Source organism: Cebidichthys violaceus, unplaced genomic scaffold (genome assembly GCF_023349555.1).
Source record: "Cebidichthys violaceus isolate CVI_PGR_0920_01 unplaced genomic scaffold, fCebVio1.0.p SCAF_134, whole genome shotgun sequence".
NCBI lineage: Eukaryota > Metazoa > Chordata > Actinopteri > Perciformes > Stichaeidae > Cebidichthys > Cebidichthys violaceus.
The window spans coordinates 139,159-153,580 of NW_027176301.1; the positions used below are offsets into that span (position 1 = coordinate 139,159).

General features: G+C 44.3%; 1 protein-coding gene across 2 annotated transcripts in view; it reads left to right on the forward strand.

Annotated features, from left to right (window-relative positions):
• Window positions 1-14,422, forward strand: part of fgf13a (fibroblast growth factor 13a) — a 68,621-nt gene that overhangs the window by 1,827 nt on the left and 52,372 nt on the right. The gene's annotated exons all lie outside the window — the stretch shown is intronic.

The following is a 14,422-nucleotide window of genomic DNA, read 5'->3' on the forward strand; positions in this document are numbered from 1 at the left end:
TTGACGACTAATGTTAGGACCTCGAGCAGCGACAAATTCTGGAGATTAAGGAAGTGTTGAAGCTTAATGCTAACACATGCTCTACAAATGCACAGGCTCCATAAGCTAGATGTGTTACAAACACGTATATGTGTGTGTGTGTGTGTGTGTGTGTGTGTGTGTGTGTGTGTGTGTGTGTGTGTGTGTGTAGGGTTTGTGTGGGTGGGCGTAAAGCTCTGAGGGACAGATGGCTGCTCAGTCTCATTGCGAGTTGCTCCACCAGTCTCTTGTCTTTGGCTCTTGGTCTCCATCCTGTCTTGGCCGTAGCATCACAGTAATACCCACCCACCCATACACACACGCACACACACACACACACACACACACACACACACACACACTTGGAAGTATCCGAGGACATATCCAGCAGGCTAACCAAGCTGCCTACTCTGCGCTAACCAGTAACCCTGCTGCTGAAAGTGACCTGACCCGTGTTGAAATCTACAGCAACACGCTAATCTCTGCGACAGGCTACTGGCTCAGCAGGTTCTTCCATTAAACTTAATGGCTCCACGTTACTCTACAAGCAAATGTAAGCCTATGAAACCCTATTTTTTTTACTTAAAAGCGTCCTCAGTATGAGCTGCTCTTGATTAGGGTACTAGTTATTATTCTCCAGCTCTATTATTTGCTCTATTATACCCTCTTAGTCATTGCATCCACGTTAGTGATGGTTATCAAAAATCGAATTTCATAAATATTAATGTGAAGCACCAATTGTCAACCCAACAACATCGTTGCAATATCGATATTGAGGTATTTGGTCAAGAATATTGGAATATTTCTCCACATGGCCCAGCCCTACGCAGAATTAGCTTTTTTGTAGTTCCTTTTTGCAATGTACTCATCCATACAGACAACCGTCACTGGAATACTTTGATGCAGAAGAAAACTTATAAATGTGAGGATTCTCAGGCCAAATCTGCAGTTATTAGGAGCCGTCTTTATTTCTATGAATTCTAAGCAGATTTATAAATCCTGTGTCTGCAACGAACTTCAGAGATGAGTGTAGCAGACGCTGAGGGTTTTAAAGTACCATAATTGGCTTCACGAGCTGTGTGTCAAAGCCACTACTGCTGCCTATAAATGCTGACTGTGCTGAAAGCCAGCGGGATAAACTATACAACTTCCTGTTGTTTTTAGAACAACTTGCACCTGTCCCTTTCACCTCATGCACCATCTTTGCCCCATGTCTCCTTAATCTCACCCTTTGAAAACCTCTGAGGCTTATAAATATCGTGCTCTCATTGCATTCATTTCACTACAATTGGAAGAGCAATAAATGCCCAAATATCTGTTTCTCATGTGCAGCTGAGCTGTGTCCTTAAACGTGTTGGAATCTTAATTTGGATCTTCATGAAGCATAACTACTTTGTAACTTCCATTCTGAGTTTGCTGTTCTCAGACAAAGTCACCCCAGTGAACATACGCATCTCAGGAAGCAGTCCCAGTCCCTGATTGCATAATAAGCCACTATAACTCTGCGTGAATCTGGCCCTGGTTATCTCAAAGTCAGAGCCAGTGGAATGATGAGAAACGGTTAACACAGCTCACGGTAGAGTTGACGACAACTGCTCCAGCTCCGCTCATTCTGCTCTGAATGAAACTGAAAAACCCTGGCGGGTGTATATATACATATATATATATGTATATGTATATATTTGCATGTGTCTGCAGGTGTGTAAGGGTGCAAGTAGAAGTGTTTCTCTTCAATCATCTCTCTGTTTGCTCTACTTTGTAGCAGATTCTGAGACAGATAAAGAGCTGCGATTGTACAGGAAGCACTGCGCTTTTTCTCTCTTTGCTCCTAACAGTCTAAGCGTGAAGGCACACAAAACTACACACAAAACTACACACACACACACACACACACACACACACACACTCACACTCACCAAATCTCAGCAGAGGATATGGGTTGATATTGCAGGTGCTTCTTCTTAGTCACTCAGATTTACAATGTAAATTGCTCGAGGAAGTGACTTATGGGTTTTTTGTCTGTGTACAAATGCTCAATAGAAGAAAGCCGTATCATTAAAAGCTCGTGAACATCCCGTTATTACAATACAAACAGTTGCATCATTCGTGGGCTTGTTGACACCGCATCCAGGAGAAAAACATGAAAACAGTAAAAGCTACAGTAAACCTCCACCACAATAATTGAGCCCTCCCCTTTAAATGTGAAATCCAAATCTTACCCAGACATAATTATAGTGCCGGTAATGTTATGCTTCTCACCCGCTATTCCAAACTATTTTGAGCTGGACTTATTAAAGCCGTGCCGCCGCTAATTAAGTTGTTTGTCTTCGCAAAGCGATCTCTGCTTGCCCACTGCTGCTTACTAATGAGCAGTTGTGTCACGGCACCCTGCCCGCTGATTGAAGGGGTGATGAAAGCAGAAAAATGAAAGAAAAATGACCCGATGGTGGCAGATTTTGTAATTGCCAGGGGCGAGGCTGTCATTCACGCCGCCGAGTCGTGCCAGTTTTGGGCTTGTTAACAGGCAGTTGTGTGGGTGCTCTGAAGGTTCCCGTGGAAGTTATAGACAACACAGACACGGAAGTTTAAGGAGAAATTAAGCTCCGCTGTTACAGTCTCATTCATTGGAATTATACAGTTAAGATGTCAGATGCTGATTCTCCACACTCGTGTCATATAAGCTTGAGAATTCAATGTTGAATTGCCTTTCACAATGTTCATCAAACCTCTCGTTCCACTCATGCAGCACTATCTACTTCACTGTCCATCTGCATGCTCAGTATGCTGCAAAGACTCATAGGTTTTGCCAAAAATATGGCTAAATACTGGCGTGGCTTGAGGAGGCCCATAAAGTGACACTAAAGCAGTGTATTTACTCATATTTTGGCAAAAACAATAGCTGGAACATACTGAACACGCAGATGGACAATGGAAGAGTGGATTATGGTGCTGTGATGGTTTAAGAGGATATCGTTCTGTCAACTTTCTATTTCTAAATCTAATGAAGTGAATTCAAGCTGATTATAGCTGCAGTTTCTTTGTGATGGGCCAAACTGTATGAAGCCATATTCAATGGTTTTACTGTTTCACAGCTATTATGGATTCAACTTAACTGTAAGGTCGACCATGGAGTCAGTTTTATACTCAAATCTATCAAGTCTCACACCAGCACCTATGAACCATATTCTATGAGGTCGGCATTTCCTCAACCAAACACGACAACGTGCTCGGTGTATTTTGCAGAATCTCAGCTAGTTCCCTTCCATCTCTATCAGTTTGTACAGCATATAACTTGATAATTGGGTCCTTGCAATCGTTGTGTACCATAGATGGGGATGTTAAAGATGAAAGAAGTGGAAGGAGAGAGAGGTTAAAGTAGTAAGGGATAGAATCCATGATAATAGAATGTGAAGACTGTGTGTGTGTGTGTGTGTGTGTGTGTGTGTGTCATGCACATGTGTTGGCGGGTATACAAATGGACATTAGCATGTCGATGCATTCATGTGTTCAAGCGTGAATGTTCTAGTGCGAAGGAGGTCACGCACAGAATAATCTACACACGCTCATTGTTATTCACGGCACAGCATCGCCTTTCAGATTACTACAAATGAATAGTAACTCCCATCAAAACACGACAACAGCATTTCAAATATTCATCACATCTGTGAATTCTGAGATTCCATATCCAAATATTGTGTCAGTGCGAAATATAAGATAGTTCCTGGACACTCAAAGTGACTTGTTCTGTTAAGCTTTTAAGCCAGGTAGCGGTTTTTTTTCCCTACATGATGAAATGCAGAAATGGAGATTAGCTCCCACTCACTGGACACAGCTGTCTGATTATCTTCATTTGTGAGCATTGCGACAGCTCATGTATGTATGTGCTGTGCAGGGTTTGTGTGGCGTGAGGCCTTGCAAGGTTACTTCATGCGACTCCTCCTGGCTGCAGGGTCTCTCTGTGCCTCTCTCGCTCTCCTCCCGCTTTCTCTCCGTCTCTCCCCCCCCCCCTTCCAGTGCTGTAGGATGCTGTCTGAGCCAGCAGCCGTCTGAATGCTGATGACTGTCTGCACGGATAACCTGCGACTGATCTCGCTGTCTGACCCTTCCTCAAATGTAACCCTGGTGTAGCCGGGCAAGTTTAAAAAAAAACCAACAACTGTTATTTAACCGGGTGACTGGAGGTTACACAGCATAGCACTTAGCTACCTAGCAGTGCAGAACTAGAGCAAGTGTGCTGGCAAATGAGTAGCTACCTTCAGGGACTGCTGGCTTATTCCAGTGACAGAGACATAATCATCACTTATGTTACCCTGTCCAAAGATTTTTTTCTGTCAGTGCTTCTGTAACAAACCCACCTCTCTGCTGTAACACTCAGAAAACTCACCTTTCCTTTCTGCTCACACTACTAACTTCTTTTTCATCAATCCAAACTACAGCACTAACACAGTGCTCCCTTTTTTAGTTATCCTCCTCAGCGACACTTAGATTTCATGTGTAAAACTTGGATGTCGCTCCGCTGGCCAACGAGCTTGTGACATCCCGGGCCAGCGTTTTTACTGTGGCCCGTCTATGCCGTTTGTATCTGGGGGGCTGGTTGCATAATAACTGCAGAGGGATGAAAATGCAAGTGTAGTAAAAATTTGAACATCAAAATAATGCATGAGGAGAAACTCAAAAAGCTATTTGATCAGATAGTCACTCCATTTAAACACTGGATATCTGCTCGCTGCCTATGTGCTTGTGGAAAAGAGCCTCTATTCATCAGAGACTTGTGTCTATTACCTGTAACCTCCCCTACACACACACACACACACACACACACACACACACACACACACACACACTCATTCCTCCATCAACTCACTTTTGTGTTACCCTCATCTCACCCCTCTCTATTGCCTTCTGGGATTCTCTCATCTTCAAGCTTCGCTGACTTGTCCTCATGTTTTGCGCTCTACTTGATCCGCACACATTCATCAGGTACAGTCACCTGCTTCCCTGAGACATCCCTCCTCATGACTGTTTCCCAAACGGGAAGTGGTTTTCTAATCATGCGTGTGCCCGTGTTGATTTGAATTTGGTACGTGTGCACATGCAACACAATGCCCTGTAAACATGGCGATCGGTGCACGGTAGAGCAACGGTGGCAGTAGCATCACAAGGGTGTCCATCCCAGGGTGCAATGGGAGTGCTTGAGGAAATGTAAGCAGCTTAAGCAGTCTATGATGTTGTCATCTCTTCTCAGCTGAGCTCCCAAAATAACAGGCCCTCTGGGTACAGACTGACAGGGCTGAGCAGGGCACAGTCAACAAACAGACCCAGAACAACCCGGCCCAGATTAGTTTAGACCAGCCCGGTAACTCAGTCCACTCAAACCGGTCGATTCAACCTTGCAAAGTTATTCCAGCGGACTGCGCCTTTAACATGAGATGACAATTCTCATCCTCTCGGCCCAGAAACCTGCATCGGTCGGCCCATTTCATAACGGCCTGGATGTACAGCAGGCAATTTCCCATGAAGCCCTGCCTTTCGCAGGCTCATGTGTTGGGCAATTGACTTTACAGAGCACGCTCTCTACCTGAGCCTGGTGTGGCTGGCGAGGTGGTCGCAGTGCTGGCGGCAGGGGAGGTAGGATTAACGCGTGTGTGAAGCAAAGTGTGTCGGAGAAGGAGGGGCCTTACACTTCCACTGAGACAGCAGACAGAGAAAAGTGTTTAAGTCTCCTCGCCGCCCCCCTTTTCTCTCATCTAGGTCATAATGTAGGCTGTAGGCTAGCCCATGTATATTCTAAGTATGGTAACACACAGCATGCATGTCTAAAAGTGGGGGGGGGGATCGGCACGGAGCTGCCCCCTCTCTCTGTGTGTGTCACACACGTGATGTAACACATGCGGGAGAACGAGCGTGTGCGTTTGATGTTGTGGAAGTATGTGACCATATATGGTGAGTTATTTTCTGGCATTTTTTTTGTCGCCTCAGATGCAGCACTGTAGGAGTATGTGGATGAGCTCATTCTCACCTGTGAAATGTAGAATGAATTATTCATGTTTGAGAGCAAAACTGGATTGAGTTTACAAGAAGCTATTTCTGGAAAGCCACATTTGAATATTATATAAAACAGAAAAAATCTTTCTCATATATAATGCCATGTTTTGTTTTTTTTTGAGTGTTTTCTGTTCTTTATTTGACAAATTGAAAACATATTTCAAGGCTTCGGAGGAAGTATTTGTTTTTATTGCAGCTAGTGAATCTAGTCTCTGGTGTTCAGAGCTGAAACTTGCACATATCTTTCCAACCCTCTGCTGTCGACAGTGAAAAATACATACTGTGTGTGAGAGATCACGGATTCAGATGAAGACCTGATCAAATCCGTCTTCTCTCTATTTCTGTGTCTCTCATGGAGACGACATATAGCAACGGAGGAAGAAGATGAGACATACAATTCCGGCTGTACATGAAACCCGAGTGGCTGTCATGCACAAAGTCATTGGTTTTAGATTTCTGTCTTTCTGACGAGCTAAGAAAAGATGCGTTTGTATATATTTTTGTTCTCTTAAAGGCTCAGATGACACAGCAGTAGAGGTTAAATTCACAGATTAGATTCCAGCACCCTATCAAACACAATTACAACACATAGCAGTCAACATCTCACCCTGGTCTAACAATGGGACAACGACTGCAGTGCAGGGGGATAATTCCAAAATCGTGACTAAAGGAGAAAAAGAAGAAAAATTAATTAAAAATCTTGAACAAAAAATACTTTTGTCTGCAAAAAGCTTTGATTTCCCCCCCCTTTGAACATCAGCACCACATAGACTATGTCTGTTCTTGTCTCTCTATACATTAACACTAATCCCAAGATCAGAAGAATAATTGCAGCAATCTCATCAGCTCACACATTCCCTCTGGCCTGTTGTAAAACTCTGTGGGTGCCAACGGTCCAACATCCACTTCAGTTGTCAAAGTAAGTTGTAGTCAGTTGTAGTGTTGCAGAAGCAGGTTTTATTTGAAGAATTAATTGGTCGCTAAGCTGTCATCATGCTCTCCACCTTAAAGTGCCATGTTCACAGAGTGTCATTTCACCTGTTTATGGCCCAGGTCAGGGGGCAGGGCACGGAGAAGGCATGCCGACGATGACGAGAATGATGATGGATGGAGTGACGCGGTGTTGATTGCTCCCAGTTGATTGCTTGCCTTATCTCGTGGTTATGGTGACCGCTGGGGTGCCGGGGTGTGACAGGTGGAGGGATAAAGAAGCGCATTCTACGACTTGTCAGGAAAAGGAATTTGGTCGTTGAGGTTACATGTGCTATATTTAGCCCTCTTTTACAGCCAAAGGTCATTTGTTTGTAAGAGACGTGACCTTTTTGAATCTGTTTGAATAACAGCCTCTTTAAATCTGAATAGGGTATTAGTGCAGTAAATGGAGCGATGATACTTTTAGATTCATATTATGTATATTAAGTGTAATTTGCATTAACTGAATGACTGCTTTTCCCATTATACAGCAATCTGGCCCGATCTGTTTACCTCCTACAGGTCTCCTCATCTTTCTCTTTTGTCTATATCTGTCTCTTCCTCTTCCTTCTCAGAATGCCTCTATCCTGACAGACAACTCCCATCATCTCTAGCTGCTTTACCCACAATCCCCTGTGGATAGTGAAACTGCAGGCCGGCAGAGCAGCAAAGGTCATAGGAAAACCACTGCTGCTCTCTTTGTTGATTAGTTTCCCTACCCCACATTATAAAAGCTTGCCGTTAAGCTCGCCCTGCTTTGTGCTACACGTTATGTCATAATACAAAGGAACAATCCAGTTTACCAACATTTCCCCTTCTTCAACTTCCGTAAAAAGCAGAGTGACTGACATTGCAAACTAGACAGAATGAGAAAAGCTCAGTGTGTAGAATGGCTACTTGACCCTAATGGCTTTTTGACATACCCTGGTAATCAGAGTTACGCTGGAAAAGTTCAGTTAAGGGAATTGCGCTGGACCCGAGGTGCTTTATGTCCTGAACTACGATCCCTCTGGGTTTTATGGCCTCCAGCCATAATGGAGAGTGCGTGGTTAGGTTATTTGAAGGACAAAGGCTAGTCCGGTCTGCGTTAGATTTAAACCAGATAGGCTGTGGAGAGAGCTCCAGGTGTAAGTCTGTGAGCATGATGTGTACACATTGTCAGCTCCTCCATATACCGCATGTAGCCAGTGGTAGTGTGTTCATGTTCGCTGCTCTGACATTTATAATGTCTGTGATGTAAAGCCTCCACATAGGGAGTGGCAGGAAAAAAAGAAACAACAACCTCCAACCAGAGAATTTAATGGCTCCATGACCCCAGAGTGCCAGCAAACAGCTGTGATGTCAAAGCCTGGCCGTTTCTCTCTTTTTATTTAATTCTATCAGTTAGCTAGCATGGAAACAAACAACAACAACAACCCTGAAATGTCATTTGGGACAAAGCAACGATGACGCAGTATGTGCCTACAGTGATAAGAACTTCCTGTCTGTAACCACTCACAAATCTACACAAGGCAAATCTGATCTCAGAGGTTCCAGATGCGTCATCTTATGTAACTTAGTTTTCACTTTGCTCCTGACGAGGAGTTAGGCTACGACTTGTGAAAACAGCTGTTGTCTATCTGTGTCTATATAACATGCGCATTGCCTGATCATGATGGCCATGGAGGTGGTATTGACTTTCACTGATCTGCATAACGTGTCATGGATGAGGTCAATTTCTGGCTGTTATTGAAGACAAGAGCTGCTGCTGCTGCTGCCATCGATCATCACATGATGTGAGCCATGCTGCATGATTTCAAATGCTGTAATATTAGGAAGCACGGAGGATATTGGGTTTATTCTTAGTATCTCTTCATCTCAGCTGAATAGGACATCTGGCCCTGTGGCAATACAGCCGTAATAACAGGAGGAAATAGATGCTGCATCAAGATGCTCTCTCAGCGCCACTTCCATCGCTCTAGTGCAGCAGTGTGGCATTTGCTCCCAGTGTGCTGATTGGTTTTGTGTTAAAAACAAAAAGGGAAGCGCTGTTTGTACAAACTGACCTAGGGACAGCTCATTATCTTCCAGATACATAAGAGGGAGCGGCATTTTTTCTTATTTTCTTCTAGTTTAAGCACTAACTGTAGGCCTTTGAACCCTTTTTTTAAGAATAGCATTAACACAATGTGTGCGAATAACATACAGCACAAATGCCCTTTGCAGTGATTGAGCCAGCCTTGCTCACTGTAAATAACCGCTTGCTGCATATATATATATGCCTTAAATTATTCAACATGGCATAGTGTGGTTGACGAGGATTTCTACTGCAGAGGATAAGTAGACAAACACGTCTCTCATTTCAGGAGTGATTGCTGAAGTGACGACGTGTTTTACCACTAACAGCAGCGCACAATCAAAGTTACAGCGGCATGTGTAGACAAGGACGTACACGCGTCTCTCATGTCGACAGCGTACGAGTCCTGACGCGCATACTGATTCACCGCTGCTTGTTTTCAATGGCGGCTTTGAAGAGGATCAACTCTGACACGAATCAGTAGGTGAAGCCCACTCACAATTTACTCAACGTAGGCATCAGGGCAGATAAGTGTGATGTAGCCATTAATGCCTAATTGTTACAATTGTTCCTCATTAAACAGGTATCGACCACGCTAATGGCTCGCATCCCATGAGAACACGCTGCCTCATTTGATACAGTTTCTGGAACAGCGCAAACATTTCTGTCCCGTTTCTCCTCTCAAGCCGTGGATGTTGTCATGGTAATTATCTGGAACATGGTGAAGCGGTTAAGTGTTTTTTGTGGCCTTGGCTCCTGCTCGTCACTGTTGGCTGTTCGTATGAACACAAACACCCAACAAAAAAAAAAAAAAAAAAAAAAAGCTGTGGCACCGTTAATGAGGGGGAGAACACAATCATCTCTCTGTGCAGGTGGAAGAGAAGGCAGGTACTGGCTCAGTATTCCAACTATTCATTCATCCATCAGCAAATCAATCAATGAGTGAATAAATGAATGGAATGATTGTTGCCATACGAAAAAAAACAACAAAAAAACATTGAACTGGAGCTAAACCTGAGATGGAGTATTTCTGTGTGGTTCACCAGCTGCTCCCCTGGCCTCGCGGGGTAGACTGTTCTGGAATAGCGTGGCAGGGTAACAAGTGGTTTTCAGTTACAGAACCATTTTCACATGAGGATCATCAACAACTGGCCCGTTCCTTCATCTCACACCGGCCCTCCCTGACGCTGTCGATCACTCGCTCGACATTAATAAACAGTTTGGCCGCTCTCTTTCCAGGTGTTAAGGATTAGGTTGTGTTGTGGTGAAGATAGTTGCTGGGACAACCTGAAACCCCAGTGATGTAGTTTATAGCGGCTTCTCTCCGACGGTTTGAGCACATTTTCCTTTCGTCCTGATCCAGATCAGACCAGAAGAGTCACGCTCGATTCACTCGTTAGTTGATAACGCTGTCGAAAATGTTTCTTTTTTTTTTTTTTATTGTATTGGTACATTTTGGCAATTAGTACGACACAATTTTAAAAGAGGGCTGCTTAAGTACATCAGCAAATTAATGAGGCATAGAGCCAAGACAATGCTGCCAAAGAATGATTACACATCTTTAGAAACCAGAGTACACCGGGATTCTTTCTTTGAAACATAATTTTTCATGGCTTGCTTTAACCCAGATGTACTGGAGCTGGGTTTATAGTTGTGACTTAAGAGGTGACGGCAGAGCTACGGTGCTTACAGTACGCCGTACGCGATGTGCGCCTCCTAAAAAACACAACTAGACAGACGGATTCGGTCATTACACCTGGAGACCGCAAGAACCGCGATGATCTGATTGAGCATATGTGCGTTCTCCTTTCCACGAGCTAGAAGAGATTGTTGGTAGTGAAGTTAAGGTTATGCTGCTTTCAATAACGCACATCTAGCAGAGCCATTTGCACGGTGAATGAAAGAACGTAAACAAAGTGATTGCATGATAGCGGTCTCCTCTTCAGCAATGAGACGAAGCAAAACAGAGTTTACCCAACGTAACAAAACTAATGAAGGAATGCAAACGCACTTATGAACCAAGCATCTAGTGTTGCAGTGGCGCTATCAACGGGTGAAATAAGATGCTGGACTATAAATCAAAACTTACAGCATCTATTCCGGTCGATCTCTTGCATCGTTATATATCCAGCTAAGTATATCTTACTGATGGGCTTCGCCATGTGGAATACTACTCGGGCCTAAAGGTTGAACTGTTACAGGAAACTTCAGAGAGACTGAAAAATAATTTGCTTTTCAGACACGATGCCAATAATCTCTGAAGAAATGTTGTCAATGAAAGCTACCAGGACCCTGGTTAGTCACCTGTTGCTGCTGAAAGTGCTCATAAATACCGGGAGCGGTGTAGATTTCCATTCGCCACTTGTTGTGTGTGTGCGTGTTGTCGGGGTGTCAGTGTATGGCGAGCGCGGGTGTTTTGATAACGCCGAGTAAAGCAGCTGTCTTAAGCAGTTCCTGTGTAATCGTGATCCCCCTGATCAGGCGCTCTGTAAACACCAGATAGTAAAACTAGCCCGGAGCCCGACTCAGCGTTTGACACTCAGTCTCTTTTTCACGTACACTGCAGAGACACCTGGACTTCTAGACGCGCGCCTGCACACAGAAGCCTCTCTTGGGTCCTTCACGGGCCTCTTCATATGTGAATTGTCCTTAAAATCACAGGGTATAATGCTTGAAAAACTAAACGAGTGGCCACTTACAGCACTTGTGCTTTTGATTGGTCACCATCCATGATAACCCCCTGATCCATCTCAAATCCACACAGACGGTACCCCTCGTTCTATTTGCGCTCATGACCGAATATGATGCTTGTAAAAAACGCTCACTCAGGCCGAAAGGGAGGGGGGGCGGGACGGAGGGGGGGACTTTTAGCTGCCTCGCTCTGGGATGTCAGTGTTTGTTTTCTATCGCCGGTGATGCCAGAAGCTTCTCTTCCTTTCTCTTCTTTCTATCCCTCGCTCTCTCTTGACGTGTAGCGCCGAGTAGCGGGAGGACATGTTGGACGAAACTTGCTTTGCCTGTGCAAGACATTAACAAGATACACAGCTCCATGTCGGGATGGACTAAGTGCATAATTTATGTCTTGGTGTAAAGCTAAATCCTCTCTCCATCTCCCTCTGCTGTACTGCTCAACTGTGTAATGGCTTCTGTCTGTGTAGTCATAAAACGCTGGTAGAGTCAACTAATGCCCCCCCCCCCCCCCCCGACCTCCTCCACACACACACACACACACACACACACACACACACACACACACAACCCGGTACAGAGTCAAAACCAGAACTGCACTCAACTGAGATTTGCAGTTGCTTTGTCGCCATTCTTTATTCATCACACCGTCTTCAACCCAAACATGTGTTTTAAGTTAATAAACTATATATAGTAGAGGGATATTGCATTTTAAAATTCTGTTTTTTATTTCATTTTTTTTAAATTACACTATATTTTCTCTTTTACTCAGTGGTATTTGTATTTGCTCTACAGCTGGTGACACCTTTATTAGATATATCCACAGGAAAGCTAAAGAATTCATGAGGCTCTTTTTTTTTTTTCTTTCTGCTCTCTTCAAGAGAATTGTTTAATATATTCGCCAGTTGTTCCACATTAATTCGACTGGGGCCAAGTAATCAATTTACATCTAGAGCTGTCAGCCGAAGCCAGAAATAAGAGAAAGAAGTGAGATCCGGGCCGTGAGGTTGGATGTTGTACAGGCTTGTCTCTGCATGTATTTGGACAGCATTTGCTGGAGTGAGTTAGTGTAACGATGGAGAGAGTGCCACTTCAAATAAGACCAGCGCAGCCTACATGTCTCTCGGGGCCTCATGGGGTAAGACAGCTTAAACGCACACAGACACGTTACCCAGAGATTATTATACACAAACAGGCAAACATCCGTGCCTGTAAACACACTAAATATACTCCACAAGGAACTCAGTTTGTGTTTAATGTTGTTTCTCTCTCTCTAAAATCAAAATGACAACATTATGGGTTTGCTTCCTAACCGCTTGGCCAGCAGGACACCCAGGTGTTTAGTATTAATGATACTATGATACATCAAATCTGTGAGTCTGTACCTCTCCGCGCTCAACAAGATTTGATATTATTCTGCTTACAGTGTTCAGACACGTGAGCCGCCAGCATGAGAAAGTAAAGGCAGCATGACTAATGTGCATACAGTAACGAAACATAGACATGCAGTCAAACACCAGTCTAATGGACGCTCTTGTTACACTCTATAGTTTTTGTGGTGGGTTTTAGTGAATCTCTCCTACATCAGTCTCTTCAACATGTAATCCAATAAAACATCATGGCTGACTGTTAAGTTGTGATGATTTAAAGCTACAGCTCACGGCATTGTAAAACACGGATTGTGGTTTTGTGTACAGTGTGTATTCACACACAAACACACACACACACACACACACACACACACACACACACACACACACACACACCTCCAGATGCCCTGGGGCCCCTTGGGCAGATGGAGTCCCCGGACAAGCCAGCCTACACACACACACACACACACACACACACACACACACACACACACACACACACACTTGTGTGAGTCTGTTCCGACATGAAAAGCAAGATGATCAGAGACAACGACCTCACCCTAAGCAGCGCAGTGGATATTGTAGTCATTGCTGCCTCGCCGTGACGTCGGTGTTACGCGCTACAACTCTGGTTTGAGTTCTTCAAAGTGACAGAGCACACAGAGCAGGCTGTTGTTTTCACAGTGCTGGCGGTGTCGTATTTGGACAGGGTGACAAAATGAATGTGACCTTTCCTGCGGACATCTATTACTGAAAGATTCATGCATAAAGAGTACGATATGGCCACCGAGCAAAACACTGAAGGCAGAAATCCGACTTGTCTGCCTGACGTTTCAACACAGAACGGTGAAACAGCAGAACATCGCGTGTTTGGATCCGTGTCAAACTCTTTAGATCCACTCAGAGAGTCAAAAGCAAACACAGCAACCACAGAGAGGCTTCTGTGTGCAGCACAACGTGTTAGTAGATCAACAGACGACAGCAGACAGTCACCGTTGCACAACTGTTCTGGCATGACTGATGACTGCCTGCAGCACCACCCTTCATTGTCCCAGTGTCCCTTCTCCTCATGGCTTCCCATGCGAGTGTGTGGGAGCGTGGTCTTCGGAGTGTGTTGAGCACATGATAGGTTAACAGGTGGGATGACTTGGCTGATGTAGAAGGAAATGTTCGGGCTAGGGAACAGCTGCGAGTGAATAGGATCCCCTCGGTGTCAGACCACAAGACTTGGAAAATATTTTTCATATTCATATTCTAAATAGTGGGCTACAAT